The sequence below is a fragment of the Dunckerocampus dactyliophorus genome, chromosome 20 (genome assembly GCF_027744805.1).
Source record: "Dunckerocampus dactyliophorus isolate RoL2022-P2 chromosome 20, RoL_Ddac_1.1, whole genome shotgun sequence".
In the NCBI taxonomy this organism is placed as follows: domain Eukaryota; kingdom Metazoa; phylum Chordata; class Actinopteri; order Syngnathiformes; family Syngnathidae; genus Dunckerocampus; species Dunckerocampus dactyliophorus.
The window spans coordinates 13680761-13696496 of record NC_072838.1 but is presented as its reverse complement, the minus strand read 5'-3'; the positions used below and the strand labels follow the sequence as shown (position 1 = coordinate 13696496).

General features: G+C 43.1%; 2 protein-coding genes across 3 annotated transcripts in view; one reads left to right on the top strand and one right to left on the bottom strand.

Moving 5' to 3' along the window:
• The window catches only part of dlgap3 (discs, large (Drosophila) homolog-associated protein 3), a 93716-nt gene extending 80270 nt beyond the window's left edge, over positions 1 to 13446 (bottom strand). For both annotated transcript variants that reach the window (XM_054763726.1, XM_054763727.1), the window contains exon 1: positions 13300 to 13446. The gene's annotated coding sequence lies outside the window, so the exon portion shown is untranslated. The remainder of the gene's footprint in view (positions 1 to 13299) is intronic.
• gja4 (gap junction protein alpha 4) overlaps positions 1 to 15736 on the top strand; it is a 43561-nt gene that overhangs the window by 13875 nt on the left and 13950 nt on the right. The gene's annotated exons all lie outside the window — the stretch shown is intronic.

Genomic DNA, 15736 nt, shown 5'->3' with positions numbered 1-15736 from the left:
GTTCAAAGCAGTGAGACTGCAGTCACCCAATTGACTCAATACTTTCCTGGTATGACCATGCATGTCATCTCTTGTAGAAATTGTTTTTTTGCAGCGGTTAACTTATTTTTATAGTTAACTGTGTTAATGTCTTACTTAAAACATCGCCTGTGCAGAAAAGGTGACAGTTTGACACTGGAACAGATTATTTTCATTATTTCCATTGGGGGGAAAAACACTTAACACTCAGTCTTTATTTTCAGAGCCATATTGTTATTTAAATCCAAATGCATTGATTTAAAAATGTGGGGTAATGAGCCACAGCTTGGAAAGTGACAGTGACATTTCATGGGACTAAAATATTACCCCAAAATGACCTCTTGGCATTTGTGCGTCTGACTCCCATTAAGGCCACTTTCATTAATTTGAGCTGAGTGCATCATGAGTGGACCATTCGTCATCTTATTTACCACATTTAGACACTAAACTCCACCCTCAGCTTTGGTGCGGTGGAATCCCCTCACCTCAGGAGTTTTATTTCTATGCTCTCATTTAAATGAGAGGCAGCTATTGAATTTTTAGATGGGTTTTTCTTCCTGTGGTGTTTGTCAAATGAATGTTAAATTACCGCAGTTTGTATCCAAGGCGGCCTGAGAGGCATTGATATTCCAGGAAGAGGTTGCGGTGCGTGCGTGTGTGCGTGCGTGTGTGCGTGTGTGTGCATTTTCCATAATGCCAAACTTCACAAGCAGCGTCTCAAATCTTCTCCTGCACTGCGGACCCAAGCAAAGAGAGCAGCGAGCACCCATGCAGAGGCCACTCCTAGCTCTTTAACACTCTCGTGCACACACGTGCACTCTTGCACCCACACAGCTGTTTACCATATAAACACACCCCTCTGATCACACAGCCTGACCGACCTTAGAGTGACTTACAATTATAGCCCTGCTTTCCCCTCACATCACGCATGCACACGCGGTCACCCTCGCGTCGTGCGAAGCGTTGGCGCAGTGAGGTGAATGGATCGAGCATATTAAGTCACGGCGGGAGAGAAGGGGAGTTGGAAAGCGCGGCACCTCGTGATTTCCACCGCTGCGGCGTCAAAAAATTGAAAAGTCAATTCCAATTGGACCCCAATAATTAGAAGTGACCTGAATAGCTGCGCTGAATATGGAGTGAGTGCAAAAAGAAAAGAAGGCCAAGGTGGAGACAAGGACAACATGGCTCGCCAATGTGTTGGTTCAGTGAGAGGACGCACATGTGACAGACTGATCTTTGCATGACGTATGAGTAGTAATGATTCCCAAGCACGTTTGCTGCTCACTTTGGCCACAAGGACAAAAAGTATGAACAATTGCACTGTATTATAAAGAGTGAAAAAGGCCTTTTAGAAAAATTAATGTAATGCCAATTTATCTGTTCCGGGGTCAAACTGTCACCATCGTACAACCTTTAATGTGTCCCAGTGAAAAATCTTGCAGCAAATGAGTGATGTGCAGATGTGGAAGGAGAGTAAACGGTACACGTGTGCAGACAAGTATACAGTAAAGTGAAGGCAGCCACTGTTGAATAAAAGTAGTGCAGATGAAATGCTGGTCATGTCATGCCAGTTAATATTAGCCATTGTGCTTTCATCTATTTTGTAGTATTGATCATATTGTGTTGCTATGTCGCATTAAGTTCCATTTCCTGTTCTATGGTTATCAATACCATTTTTGTAATTTGCCAGTGAATGGCTAAATTGAAGCGTATACATGAGGTGGGTATCAGTTTGGTGCTGATCTAAATTCCACTTCTCATTGCGTGTTCTGGAACAGGTAGTGCAGCGGTACATACTGCTGCTTTTGCAGTGCGTGTGGGTTCGCTTCATGGCCAGTGACCCAACACCCAGCCAGTGGAGCTCTCCAGTGCTCGTCCCAAGACCAGAAGTCCATGATAGGGTTGTGTCAGGAAGGGCGTCCAGCGTAAAAACGAATCATGTGGTGACCCTTGATGGGAGAAGCCGAAAGACATTAAGTGCTATTCTTGCTTTGCAAAATAACTTTAGCTTGTGCAGGTGTACCTAATGTTGTGGCCCATGGCCCACAAGAGTATCACACACCCGAAGCCCCCCCCCTTTAATATCCTGCTCACTTATATCACCTCTCCTTTCACGTCCTTCATTGTCACCTAACCTTCACCCCACACTCCTTCCTGTAGACTCACTCTTCTCTCAGCTGACCTCACCCTCATTTTTCCGAGCTCTCCATCATAGCTGACCCTTGACCTCCCCGCACCAGCGCCCCGCCCGCTCCCTCTGCCATTTCCCTGCCAGCCTTATCACAGCCCTCACCTTTTGTCCACCTGAGCCATAAAGCGACTGCAGAGCGATGGACTGCAGTGAAGACCCTGACGCCAGAGGTTGCAAAAAAGAGAATGTGTGTGGGCGGGGGGGAATAAGAGAAGCAAGGAAAGGGTGAGCTGTGAGAAGCTGCAAAATGTCAAGAGTGAGTGACGGAGGGAATCAATAAAGTGGAGAAGGGTGAAGGGGGTGGTTTGATTTTTTGCAGCCTCGACACACGTTCATCAAACATCGGCACGATGCGCGAGAGCTGTCAAAGTAAATGGCTGAAGTGGGCGGAGCCAGAGAACCAATGGACGAACACACACCACACACACACGCCAATTCCACACGTCCCTCCATTCCTGTTTGCTTTCACCCAAACCAGCAATAACATTGCAAGTAACGACCGGTTTCCCAAAGGGTCCTTCTGCTCTGCTTGTCGCAATTCATGTTTCCCCTCAATGAACCGGGGCTCACCAGTGCCAGCAGCACTCGTGCAGCCCCAGACCATGATAGGATCACCACCATGCGTGACCGTTGGCAAGACACAAGTATCTTTTTACTCTCTTGTGTTGCCATACCAGTGAATCTTAAAATCAACTCAGGGTAAACATCAATCTGCAAGTGCTGAGTCAACCAAGATTGGCGACAACTGGGTCCAAATTGTGGAAAAATGCACTTTATTTGACCTCGCTGTTGACCTGGACTTTAAACGTACGCCTTGAGAAGCCTCCAGACGTCAAGGCTTTTATTCTGATATGTAAGCATGAGAGCATGCGGAGCCCATGAGCGTCATATCGTGCTTTCGCTACTGTAGCAACATAATCATAACCTCCTTGTTGCCACACTTTGGCAACCGCAGCCAAACAAAGCAAACATGCAATGAGGGAATCACTTGTCGTGTGTGCCTATTGTAGCATTACACACTTGACCACACATCACTTGAAACAAAAATGGCTCCGTCGCTGCATGCACATCCCTGCAGCATGAAATGGTATGGGGAAATGACGCCGGGAAACATTTTAGCATTAAATAAAAATGTGTTTGTACAAAAATATCTTACCGCATACTGCACATGCAGTACAGTGTATGCACATCCGTTGGGGGATTATATTGCATGTATGAACACTTACAGTAACTATAACAGATAAATGCATCACATCCAATGCCATTTCATGCACACATATCTTTATTCATTTGTCAACAGTGTTCCCTCGCCGGGAGTGGCGGTCACATTCCACCCAAAAGGTCACAGTCCCTGCAGTGGACTTAGCCGGGTCACAACAGCATGACAGCTGTAGACTCCCCCTTGCCCCTTACCCCCCCTTCTCAACACATCAGCTGCCGCGTCTGGCCTTCATCCACAAGCACCAAATTAAACCCAAAGTGGAAATGAATAGCAAAAGTCCCGAGCTTACCTAGCTGATCCGAAAACCTCAAACCCCAAATGCCCGTCCGTCGCTCCTTTAAGTGGCAGAGCGTGTTGCAAATCAAGACTGACTGTACTGCCAGATGAGCCAAACTAGATTATTAGTGGAGAATTACACGGACGGCACCAACTCAATCATCGCACTGATTATGTTTCATCAGAACATGACATGAGATGAAATGACACCATCACCAGAGGACATTTTGTTTTTGGTCATCCTTTGCATTTTCTCAGTTGGTTAATAAATACTTTTTCATGTGATATCGTTGTGTGAGAGCTACTTCTCACCCTAGGTTGTTTAAAGTTAACACATACAGTATAAGGAACTCTTTTGTTGTGTGCAAGGCGACGCCAGATGGCAATTGCAGCAATTGTAGAGCCATTAAGACCACACTATTTTTCAGCAATTTTAAATACGTCTCAGAGGTCCTACTATAGGGTGGTGCAGAAGATCTAGCCTGGATGCTGGAATTTAGGCAGTTTAAAAGTGCTTTGAGGAAGCCCAACTGGGAACACTTGGTTTTGTGTGTCTGCAGCTTTAATGCTAATGAGCTGTATTTATCCACGCCTCTCTCAGACAGTGTGAAGCTCCAAGAAAGCGCGATTGTGCACTTGATCCACTTTTTTCATATACACCAATTCTTGTCCAACGTAATACATACGATATGTCACACATTAACGAGTGGGCGAGGACACAAACGTCAGCAATATTAGCACAGCTATGTGAGCTAAAGTGCTAACATTGCACTCACATTTTAACAGCGACATCATGCTAGATTAGCCTAACTGCCCTCTGTGAAGTATGCACGCTAGGGACGGGTCAGAGGCGCTATCGTGTCCATGAAGAAGGACATTTTTCCTTTACAAAGCATTTGGGGGTGAGATGGTATACCCCCCCCCCCCTCCCCGATTTGAAATACTGTTGAGAAACTGATAATATCTTCTTGTTTATCTGTACAGACTAAACTTGAAACTGAAATCAGGAAAATGCAACAAAATAGAGAGCTGTCAGGCATTTAAGAGTCAAATTGGATGTTGAGTACTATGAATTTGTACATGTTGGCAGGTTTGCAGTAACATTGAAAGTACTCCCCGGCATGTGAGTATGTGTCCAAAATTGATTTATAGGTTTTTATTGGAGTTACTGTAACCAACTTCACTTTTACAAACAAACAGACAAGCAAAACTTCTTAGGGCTGAAAAATAACTACAGTCCCTCCCTCGCTTCGGATATCAATATTGCAAACTTTCCGAGCTGGTACATCAGTGGCGCCTGGCAACAATGGCTCCAGGATCCTCCTGCATTATTCATAGGACACCAACAAGCGCTCGGGCGGTGCCATTATCTATTTAAATCTGAGCACAAGCATGTCCCACCGAAAGTGTGTCCTCGCTGTGCCACTTGCCCCGCTCGTTGTGGAAGTGGGGGATGCGAAAGAGGGAGAGGAATAAAACCAGGGTACATGACGGTGGAAGGACACGGAAGATGATGAGATGCTGAGTGAAGAAGGTGGGAGGATGAAAACAAGAATGGCGCACCACGCTGGGAGACAATGACGGGCTGCCGTACATGTGATGTAACCTCACATTTAGAGACCACTCCTATCCTTTCATCCCGTTCCTTCTGCCTCGCTCGTCTCCATCATCCAACCATTCATCAAATGACTACCGTCCTTTCATTGTGAGTCATCGACAGCCATTGCTCATCCACTCCATTAGGTCGTCATCGCAGCCACCCATTTTAATGCCTGAGCTCATCTTCTGGTCTCTTGATGCAACATCTCACGAGGAAAAAGTCTTATCTATACAGTAAAAACTAATTTCATCAATAGGCGTTCAATGCCTTTTACCATTTTAGCTCAACACTAATGGGATGAGAAAGCCGTTATATGCAGTCAGTCGTCATATATTTTAAACGAGAGACACTCTGGAGTGAGTGAGGATGTTAAAAGACGATAGTAAAAATGTGCAACAATAGTAGCACTAACTTCTACGCGACAGGAAGACCATCAATATTTTCATTTAGAGTAACAGCCCGAAAAATTAAAAATGGTACAGTCCTCCTGAGTACAGTCTACTGGTTGCCATTCTAGTTTAGGATTTCAAACGAACACAAAATTGTTATTATATATTTTATCGATATGTCATACTTCCAAAGCAGGATAAGTTTGTCTTTACGTGATCCAAAACTGAGATGCTAACACGCTTGGCAGGCCCGATGTGGACCGCGGGCTGCAGCTTGCCCACCCCTGCTGTAACACATCTCATTCACCCTAAGTCAGCATTCATGTATAAATCAGTGAAAATACATTTCTATGGGGCGGTATCAATTACTTCCAGATTTTCTCCATTCACTGGTGGTCCCGGAGAGTAACCCCCGCGAAAGGCAGGGCTTTACTGTCTTTTTCGACTGTCAGTGACATCTAAATCTAATACATGCAGTCATGGAAAAAGTGGTGCATTTTTCACAAGCGGTTGCACACTGCTTATTCTCATGAAAGTAACTGTCATGGGGAAAGAAAGTTTAGTGTGTAGGCTCAATCATTACCCATGAAAATGAGTCAGAGTTACAAAGCGGTTACAGACGCACATCTCCTGGGATGTTTTCGCACATAGAACCGGGAAACATGTTGACGGTCTTCGCGAACGCACGCACACAACTGCGGCATTTTTTCATACTATATGGATTTTAGAGCTGCCGCATGGCTCCCCAGCGTAATGAAGGCAATGTTAACACGCGAACGCGCCTTTTCCTCCAGCAATATGTCACAGAAACGCGCAGTTCATTTGCTTTGCAGCCGTTTCAGTTCATGCAGTCCATACTGGTCGCAACCTCTACTGAGGGACGAAGCGGCGAGGGTCATCCTCCGCTCGCACATGACAAACGCCTAAATAAACACTCCTAAGCGAAGCCAACAAACACACACATTACACACACACATGCAGAAAGGCTGCCTCGTCGTGATGGCCAATTGACTTACAGGCTCGGGGGCTTGCTATGGTGGAAAAGGGGAACAATTTCATGCCCAAGTGCATCAGCGAAGAGTACACTGGGAACACAGGCAAACTTTTTTTTTTTTTTTTACCACAACCCAGATAGGTTACAGCAATTACCCTCGCCTCTTTAACCTAACTGCTCGCCTGGAAGCTCTGTTTCAGGTCACACAGCCATTCAATGCAGTTTGTATTGCAACTATTTGAGCATGATGACAAGTCAATAGCGCAGTATCATGCTCGTAACAGCAGCAAGTATGCACCTTACCTAATATCCTCCATGACCGCGCTGTTTGAGTAACGATATGACAGGATACCAGCTTTATAGCATGTGCTATGTGTGTGTTTTCTGTAAGTTAAACTGAACAAAAAGTAAAGGAAAATGATCTGTGGATGTGTAGGGTCCTTAAAAAAAGGATGCCCGCTCCTTTCCAGTCACTTTTTGCACTGACTTGACATGAAAAGGTTCACTCTCTCACAGCAGCAGCTGTTCCACATTTTCCCTGCACCATTTCCCTTTGCAGTAGCAACATATGAACATTCTCCGAACCTTTCACCATCATGGAAAAGTGCTATGTTGCAAAAATTCTGTTAATACAGTGCTGAATCATAGCGACTGTCACCTCAAGGTACCACATATATGACCATTGCCAAAAAATGCTGCGATTGGCTGGCAAGCAGTCCAACGTGTACCCTGCCTCTTGCCCATAAGTCAGCTGGGATAGGCTCCAGCGTACCCCCGCGACCCTAGTGAGGACACGCAGTATAGAAAATAGAGGATTCCTTACTTATAAATGGAATATTTTTGGAGTTACAGCATAGAAAACCTGCATATGACCTTCTAAATATGGTTTTTAACATCATTAGAGCCCTCTACACATGAACTGTAGTCACCCTTGCACTCAAATTAACCAATCTAGTCAACATAATAAGAGTAAGTGAGCCATTTAAGACTGCTTGTGTGTTACTATAAATGTGTTCCCTGGGGGAGCTGAGTGGTGGGCGGACAGGAAGTGACTTTAGGGGTTCAGAGTTGAGTTTTACCTTGGCGTTTGCTACGGCTGCAACCGTAACCTGTGTTTCTGTTCTGGATTTTTATTAGGGATTATTGTCTTATATTCAGCACCAAGCGACTTCTCCGCAAGCGAGTCTGAGCTTTTCTTCCTCGGTGACATGGAGTTAGTCGTCTTATATCTTCAATAGAGCAACTAAGCCGTTCCATCGTATATGCCGTCCTTCCTGCTTGGTGTACTTGCATCGGGGTTCATGTGATGTATAAACTCGCTTCAATTCATCTCGTCGGGTGTTTCATCTCTGCGGCGCCGTTTCTCAGCGTTCGCATGCAATTTTGGGAGGGGGATTGCAAATTCCTTATGTAGCTTTTCAGTCATTAAAAGTGGATTTTGGTGGGTGTGTCGATGATGCAACGTCGGACGGTAACTCAAAACCTTTCTTTGATGTATTCAAAGATGATGTAAGGTAGGATAAAGCAGCTTAGTATGAAGCGAAGTGAAGGTTCGGATGGGACGCAACTACAGTATGTTGTTGTCGTGTTTACGCTGACAAGTTAGCCTAGTAATGGCTGGATTGTGAGGGATACAGATGGGTATAGTTATGCTTTGATCACGTCTTTCAACCAATGTTGTGTTCCTAATATATGGAATGTATAAATGTAATAATTGTGAGCAGTGCGCTTCAGGCTGCAGCTATAAATACTGTAGAAGAAACGCCTTTTTCCAACAAAGCCTGAAAACATAACCAAATACAAATCACAGCCAGAACTTTTAACTTGAACTCTTCTGCCAAAATAGCGCCTAAGTGTCTCAAGAGCGTCTACTTCCTGTCTCCTGTCCCGCAACGTTAAAGGTAATGCTTTCATTGCCCCCCTCCCCTCAGAGCTCATTGACTCCAAGATGACACATAATGTGCGTTCAGGCTTTGAGACAAACAACATCACTGAGCCTTTTGTGTGCGTTTGTGCACCTGGCAAAGTCAGCTCACTTACACACACACACACTAGAGATGAGGAGGAAGATGAGGAGGAAAATCTGCTCCAAGGTTGAAAAGTCAGTTTTCCACTCGCTTTAATTTCTATTTTCTGGTGGAAAATGAAGATGAAGCTGTGTGATTAAGAGAAGAAGATGTCTGAAATGCTTCCCGCATTTCAACAAAGACGACTGGCATGGATTGTGTTTGTTTTCATTGAGAAGAAGTGAGTGGGATTTAGTGTTAATTAGACAATTACACACGATTGTTTTATCCTAATGTGCTATTGAGAGAGTGTTTGCCAAACTATGACTGAATGAAATGTAGTATAATACGCCAGAAGGCACCCGTTCTACTATTAAAGCAGTCAGACAACAAACTTTTATTGTGAAGTAGGCTAAATCAAATGAATCTCCACAGATCGATTGGAAACGAACCTTGAATGCTGACCAGGCTGATGCAACGTAGCAAATTAGCCTCAAAATCTATGAAAACAAACATATTTACCTTTGTATTAAAAGATTTGAGGGTTTGAAGTACTTACAGTGGTGTGAAAAAGTGTTTGCCCACTTCCTGATTTCTTTTTTTTTTGCATGTTTGCCACACTTACATGTTTCAGATCATCAAACTAATTTAAATATTAGTCAATGGCAACACACTTGAACACAAAATGGAGTTTTTAAATAAAACTCTATTATTAAAGGAGAAAAAAATCCAAACCTACATGGCCCTGTGTGAAAAAGTGATTGCCCCCCTTTTAAAACATAACTTAACTGAGATTAATTGAGATCTGTCAGTGTGGAAGCGGTTATAAAGCCATTTCAAAAGCTTTGGGACTCCAGCGAATCACAGTGAGAGCCATTATCCACAAATGACGAAAACATGGAACAGTGGATCAGCAATTGATCATCCAAGAGGTAACAAAAGACGCCACAACAACATCCAAAGAACTGCGGGCCTCACTTGCCTCAAGGTCAGTGTTCATGACTCTGGGCACTGGGCAAAAACGACCTGCATGGCAGACTTCCAAGACGAAAACCACAGCTAAACAGGAATAACATTAAAGCTTATCTCAATTTTGCCAGAAAACATCTTAATGATCCTCAAGACCGTTGGGAAAATACTCTGACGAGAAAAAAGTTTAACTTTTTGGAAGGTGTGTGTCCCACCACATTTGCTCTAAAAGTAACACTGCATTTCAGAAAAAAACACCATGCCAACAGTAAAATATGATGGTGGTAGTGTGATGGTCTGGGGCTGTTTTGCTGCTTTAGGGCCTGGAAGACTTGCTCTGATAAATGGAACCATGAATTCTGCTGTCTACCAAATCATCCTGAAGGAGAATGTCCAGCCATCTGTCGGTGACCTCAAGCTGAAAGGAACTTGTGTTCTGCAGCAGGACAATGATCCAAAACACACCAGCAAGTCCACCTCTGAATGGCTGAAGACTTTGGAGTGGCCTAGTCAAAGTCCTGACATGAATCCCACTGAGATGCTGTGGCATGACCTTAAAAAGGTGCTTCATGCTGGAAAACCCTCCAATGTGGCTGAATGACAACAATTCTGCAAAGACGAGTGGGCCAAAGTTCCTCCACAGCGCTGTAAGAGACTCATTGCAAGTTATCACAAACGCTTGATTGCAGTTGTTGCTGCTAAGGGTGGCCCAACCACTTATTAGTTTAGGGGGCAATCACTTTTTCACACAGGGCCATGTAGGTTTGGATCTTTTTCCTCCCTTAATAATAAAAGGTTTCATTTAAAACTGCATTTTGTGTTCAGTTGTGTTGTCATTGACTAATATTTACATTTGTTTGATGATCTGAAACATTTAAGTGTGGCAAACATGCAACAAAATAAGAAATCAGGAAGGGGGCAAACACTTTTTGTATACATGTTGTATTTGTGTTCTTCCCACTGGGTGTACGCTCAGTTTGTATTCCGCGTACATACTGACATTATTGTTGCCGCAGCAACCCGCGCAGATATGCCAGAGTAGAGCGCTGATGTGCCAATTCGATGTGGTGACTTGCAAATGATGGACAGTAGAGCTCCAGCATCTGATTTGAGTAACAAATTAAGACCATTAAGGAACCACAGAGGCTGGACTGGTAACCTTGAGTGTTTATGTCATACTCATGTAAAAAAAACCTGTCAGGTTACTTTGACGTGACTGTAAGTGACATTTGTGACGCCCCCTATGGGTTGTGCTCAAAATGTTTTGAAAGACATGCTAGCATGCATGTACTGTAGATTGTTTTTATCATTAGACAAATGGCCAATGACTTAAGGGCAATTACTAAGGCCCGTCCGTTTTGCTTGATGGCAGCCATCGTTTTCAGCCAGTCTTGCTCAGATTTTACAGACATGTGCTTTTTGACATGATTGCATGTGGTTGTTGGATGTCATTTGAACAGAGGACTACGCTGAAGTGTCCAAACTTTGTCCACTGAGGGAAAATGAAAGGAGGCAAGGGCCACTTTTATATTGGGTAAAGCAATGCTAAGAAGTTCCCTATATTTCAAGAAAAAATGGCATCTCAGCCTTGTGGTGTAAATGAAAAAGAGTATTATTAGTATGAAATTTGATCTTTGCTTTTTCTTGCCCGTTTTTGCTGTTTTTGTCCAAATATTTCCTCTTTATTCTTAATTAATCTTTGTAAATTCTCTTTCTCATGCTATTATGACTTTATTCCCATATTTTCATTTTATTCCCATAATATTTAAACATTTCCCCAACCCAACTTTATTTTGTTTTGTTTGTTTCTCATAAAATTACAACTTAAAAAAACATGTTTTTTCTTTAAGATTTCAACTCTATGCTACTAAAATATTGTTTTTCCTCATAATATTATGAGTTTATTCTTGTGAAACTGTGAATTTTTTTCTTTGACTATATCATAATGTTTGGACTTTTAAAAAAAATATTTTTTCTTTAACATGCTAACTTTATGCTACTAAAAATATGTTATTTTCCCCCTCATAGTATCACAACGTTAGATTTCTCTTCATATTTACACTTTATTCTTGGAAAATGACTGCAGATTTTTCCATTTTTGCTCTTGTTAGTTTTAGAATGTGACGAGGCTGACAAAAAAACAGCTGAGGGCCGCGCTTTGGACGCCCTTGGACTATGTGTTTAAAGAGAAAAAGCCACATTTGGCCCAACACAACTGATTTTCAGCACAATTCCTATTTGAGAGTATGTTATAGTCACTCTAAACAAGTGTTTATTTCATTCTGATTACATTTGAGGAGTACTTGTGGGTTCACCTGTTCCAGTTGACATACTGTATGTTGTTAAATAGTTTAGAAATGGCTCGTATGCTGCAGGTTTTCCTGCCTTGATCTAAGGAGCGATCTCCTCAAGGTTATACCGCTCGTCTTTGAAGAAATCCCACTGTATTCCAGCAAGCCATGCCATACTCTGCCCACCGACATGACATCATATGCCAGGAAGCCACACTCCTTGTAAATAATTGATCTATGCATGCATGACTCACAGCACGAGCCTATTTCATCACGCCACGCCTTTTCTGTACATCTGACTGATTCCAATTCAGAAAATGACGTGTGATTGCGCGGGGTCGTCGACAAATCTCCTCAGGGAAGATGGAAAAATGTGCATGGGTACAATGGGAAGACAGGTGAATGAGAGGCAACGCAAATAATAATCAGGCTTGGACGGTTATTGATGATGTAATGCACACTGCATAAAACATCAAGGTGCTGTTTGACTCCACCCAACAGCATCCGATCAATTAACTGCATGAATACTGAGGGACAAGCTTGCATATGATCACCCTTGGTCATATTGTCACATCTAATGCAAGAAAAATAAAGATTATGACGTCATCCCCTATACCGCTCGCAGCCAGTAGGGCGGCATTGTATTCGGGGCTGCTATGATATGCTATGATGCATTCACACACACTCTGGTCCTGTTTTCTGGGATAAGTCGCAGTTTGAATCATGATAACACAATCTTTCACTTGAGTTTACAGCTAAAGCGTCTGTGAAGTCGCTGCAGGCAAAGTGTTCACCATCGCTCAAACGTGCGCTAAAGGTTGCACTGGGACACCTTTTAGGACACACACACACACACACACACACACAGGTAGATTAATACATGCACACAGCATCCCCCGCGCACAATAAGCAGCACCCCTGGAGGATGCTCATGTGATTGATAGTGAAGTGTTTCCACAGTGCAATGCAGTGCAAATAATTATAATAGCTCCGCCTGCAGCCTGCGTCTTTCTCTCACTTGCGAACACACACAGGAGAGCAAACCGCATACAAGCAGCGCGCCTTCACGGTCAGCGAACACTTACGCGCGGATGGAACTCTCCCTGCGTGCGTGTGAGCGCGTGTTTAAGGTCATCTGCAACTTCTGTTTTATGTTTCCTTCTTCCACCTCTCCCTGCTGTCAAGTTGACACCGCGCAAGACGCGCAAGAGCAGTAAACGCACCACCACCGCTCTGTTGGGCTGCACCAATCTACACTGTGATCTGTATCTTATGCACAGTGCACAAAGATAGTAACATAGCAGAGATGCTCACACATGCTTTAACCTCCAGCTTTGTCTTACCTTGCAGCAGACGGTGGTTGTGTTCAAGTGGAGTGTCACAAACCTCGTTCGTTTCTCCTCTTCTGCAGCTCCCCTGGCTACTGTGCAGGGAAGGATGGATACACAGCAGTGAAAGGCAGCGGTGCTACTCCCTCTCTCACACACACATACACACCCCTCCTCCCGCTTTCTCTTTCTATGTGGTTCACATGCACAGCTCCCCAAAGAAATTATGCAGGAGGGGCCAACATTGGCTTCTTTTAGTCTTGTATGAAAAATGAATGCAAGACACGCTTTGGATGCGAAGCATTGGAGACACATTTAGATGACACAGGCAGACAGCATTGGTATTGCAAGTAGCACGTTGACACCAATAGAAGACTACTTTTCCCTAGAAGACAGTCTGAAAAAGATGGGTCGTCTTATATTGGGGGTCTCGAGATTTACACATGCCGATCAGCATGTGGCGACTTCTCCCCAAGGGAGTCAGAGCTTTTCTTCCTGTCACTCACACACACTAGTGACCTGTGGAAGTTTCTCAAATGTTAGGCAAGCTCTGATGCTCATTTTAGGATAATGGCGATAACAAATACGATATCCTTTTTATTGTTATCTGCACTGACATTGAAACTTTTAAAAAGAGTTCATCTTTTGGTTTGCCTGAAATATATTTTTTACTAAAATGATTACTCATGCTTGCATGGTAATAATGTGCACATTTACTGCACACTTAATTTGGACAAACACACTAATCTTTAACCCGAAAACAATCAAATATGTCCTTTACATTTGCACTGTTGCTATTTTCAGCAGTTGCGAGCCTCGGCATGAGCGTCGCCTTTAACACAGCTGAAGTTAGCACAGCATGTTTAAAAATATGCTGCATCCTGAAGCTATTCACACCACTTTAGAGGAAAGAGGGATGGGTGAAACTGCCCAAAGATAGGCGTGCCCAGCTTGTGGCATCATATTCCAATAAACCTGAGGCTGTAGTACTTATGTACATTACGTGGTGTTGCGTGTAGAATTTTGAGGGGAAAAAATGAATTTATTCCAGATAGGAATGAGGCTGTAACATAACAAAATCGGTCGAAATTTTGAATTGATTCTGTGCTTATGCACAAAGCGAGTAAGAGCCCGTTAACAACTTCCATACGCTTCGATCCACAGCGTCTAGCCCACTCAAACAAATTCCTTCCAGAGCAGCCATGCTTCTTTTATACTGACATTACTTGTTTCTATTAAACACATTATTTCTAGCAGCATCCCGAGCCGTCACGTCAAGCACTTAACTTAGACACCACTCTAAATGGGTCACTGAGATGAAGTGAGCGAGAGAGCGTGTGCTAACAATAGGCCAACATGCCATTTGATGACTGCGTGGATGTTTTATCGCAAATACCTGCAAATAATGATGACCTACAAACCATAACAAGCTCTGAGAGTCTCATGAAGCGCTCGATGACCATCATCGGGCCTTAATGGAATCTAGAAATGGAGAGAGGATCAATGTGCTTATGCAGTGCCGTGTGAAAGAATAACGAAGTAGTCTGCAGGAGATACCTTGGTTTTCACAGGTCCAACTTCAGTGTTAATTCCTAATGATACTGCGTAAATGAATTCAGTGATGCTGCTACTGCCGCATCCACAGAGACTTCTCAATACAGCCAGGATCCAAAAACAGCGGCAAACAACCTACAGCTTCTTTCAGTGCTGCAGTTTGGTTCTCAATTCTTAACTCTTAAGACATTGTGTGACTATTCATTGTGTATATACTGTACAGTACACTGTTTTTACCTCCGCCAAAGAGCTGGTGGAGGCCTGCGCTCTCCGAGTGATTTTCTAGTTTTCAATAGTATTCAAAAGTTAAAGCACAATATTACATTTAAAGTATTTTTTTTAGCAATATTACAGCATACTGCAGCAAAAAAAAAGGTAAGGTAACTTTTTTTTTTAAACCTTAAAATCGATTCCATTAATTATGCCACATTGTTTTCCTCAAAAGCACAACCAATGTAAGTGCAACATTTTAATGCAAACAGCCACAAAGTAGTTTATCACATTCTAAACATTTTTTTTATTGCATTTGTGATGATATATTGGAATGTTATGGTATACACACATTATCTTTATTTGCATTATGTTGCTTGGTTAAACTTGTAAACATGATCAGAATAGTAAAATTGTATTTGTGGCACAGTTTACATTGGAATATGATGGGAATAAGGAAAATGATAGCGAAAGTCGGGGAAAATGCAAACATATTTGAACTGGTATTGCTTTCAGCACCACGGCCAGTGACAACACCATGCTTTGTATGAGAACACGCTAAAATGTCACTCATGTTCTTCTGTGATCCAATCTATGTCATAATTGGCTGCTGTGTTACAATCATTCAATGGAATTACCCACTGATGTATGTGCAACTGCCCTCAAGTTGCAACATGCATCAGCAGGC